Source organism: Anastrepha obliqua, chromosome 3 (genome assembly GCF_027943255.1).
Source record: "Anastrepha obliqua isolate idAnaObli1 chromosome 3, idAnaObli1_1.0, whole genome shotgun sequence".
Classification (NCBI taxonomy): Eukaryota; Metazoa; Arthropoda; class Insecta; order Diptera; family Tephritidae; genus Anastrepha; species Anastrepha obliqua.
Window position 1 is genome coordinate 8551610 of NC_072894.1, and position 2255 is coordinate 8553864.

At 30.1% G+C, this 2255-nt stretch overlaps 1 pseudogene; it reads left to right on the forward strand.

Moving 5' to 3' along the window:
• Positions 1 to 591: 591 nt before the first annotated feature.
• LOC129243221 (U2 spliceosomal RNA) lies at positions 592 to 775 on the forward strand (annotated as a pseudogene).
• Positions 776 to 2255: the final 1480 nt, after the last annotated feature.

The following is a 2255-nucleotide window of genomic DNA, read 5'->3' on the forward strand; positions in this document are numbered from 1 at the left end:
CCTCCGATCAGCAATGCTGTGAAATTCTCTTGTTTGTTTTATATTTACATTTTTTTTTTGTACTTTTTTGTGTGTTTATATTTCCATTTTTTAAATGTTTTGCATGTTTTTGTTTGTTTTATATTTACATTTTTTTTTTGTACTTTTTTGTGTGTTTATATTTCCATTTTTTAAATTTTTTCCATTTTTTTGTTTGTTTTATATTTACATTTTTTATTATTTGTACTTTTTTGTGTGTTTATATTTAGATTATTTTACATACATTTTTTAATTTTTGAAGTAAAAAACTTCTTTAGAATCGTTGGGAGTGATTTGAGGAAAAGTGAAACGAAAAAAGCGACCAACTTGGCTACGAAGCGTTATATTATATGTTGATATAAAAGTAGCGACGAACTAAATAAAAATAACTTTTATTTTTTCTTGTGATTTGAACCAAGGATTTTGGATCGGAAGCTCACATTGCTAGTCGCTCGGCTACCGCGCCATGCTGTCGTCGCTGGCCTAAAAGTTATTTAGTTACGAAGCGTTATATTATATGTTGATATAAATAATTTTTGTGAGCGTGTAATTCTCAAAAGTTTTATTAGGTTTATTATTTAAAATGTATTGACTAGGTAGTGTGGTTATCAGCTTAACATCTGATAGATCCTCCATCGGAGGACAATAAATGTTAAACTGATTTTTGGAAATGGGCGGAGTGTTTTATGGGCTTGCTCCTTCTCTGCCACAGGTTGACCCGGTATTGCAGTACCGCCGGGATTTCGGCTTTGAATAAATACAAGAAAAAATATACTAATACATTTAGCTTTGGTGGGAAGAGCCATAAATTTTTATATGAATACATGTAGACGAAAATGAAATTTTTTTTTTTTGAAATTTGCATTGTAGGACATTTCTGATTATTTATTGAACAGTTTTTTGGTTTAGATACTGAAAGTCAGTTTAAGTGAATCGGTATAAATATTTCGTACATTAATTTTTGAAGTGAAAACTTCTTTAGAATCGTTGGGAGTGATTTGGGAAAAAGTGAAACGAATTACATATAAACGTAGCGACGAACTAAATAACTCTTAGGCCAACACCGACAGTATGGCGCGATTGCCGAGCGGCTAGCAATGTAATGTGATCTTCCGATTCAAAATTCTTGGTTCGAATCACAAGAAATAAATTTTTTTTTTTTTTTTTGAAATTTGCATTGTAGGACATTTCTGATTATTTATTGAAAACAGTTTTTTGGATTTCAGCCTTGAATAAATACAAGAAAAAATATACTAATACATTTAGCTTTGGTGGGAAGAGACATAAATTTTTATATGAATACAAGTAGACGAAAATGGAAGAAATTTGTAAGTCTCTTTCTTCGGTCCGTTTGGGTATTTTTTTTTGACAACATCGAAACCAAAGCATTTGTATCATATTTTATCTATCATAAGCCACTCGTATCATTTGTTGAAATTGAAAACATTGAGGATGAATAATGATAAAATGAAGAAAATAAAATATGAACTTTATAGCAATATTATAATGAACCTATAATTATCCCGCTCCTAATGCTGCTTTCGTCTTATTCTCTCTCAGTTTGTTTTACGGAAGGTTTCACTTCTATCAAGTCTAACCGTTAGACTGGTATTTTTTTTTTATTTTTATGTGTGTTTATAATTATATTTTTTTATTTTTTGTATGTTTATATTTAGATTTTTTTTACATACATTTGATATTTTTTGTACTTTTTTGTGTGTTTATATTTACATTTTTTTTACATACATTTTTAAAATTTTTATATTTTTTTGTTACATCAATCCTTTTTATGAGTTTGCAAATTACTTCGTAAAGCGATGATTGGCAATTTGTAAGTGAAATGTTGCCGATAAGACGCTTGCGATTTAACCACAGCTGAGACAACGCGGCACACAGGCAACCAACAAAGGCGCCATACACTCGTACGTATGCAACACTACATAAAAAAGTAAATAAATAAAAAAATAAAAAAGGAGCGAAAAATGTTTGCCTGCAGACAAATGCTGAACGTGCAGCAGAAATTTCTCATTTCACTGTGGCTCAAAATGCAACAAACTATCGGAGGCAGTAATGGCTAAAAAGGCGCAACTGCACAAATATCAACACCAACAGCTAAAACTCGCTGTGCCAGTTATGAAACAAATGTCGGTAATTTGTTGTTGTTTTTTGCATTTTTTTTTTTTTTGCATTTTAAATTTTTACATTTTTCTGCATTTTATGGAACTCTTTTTCTTGCA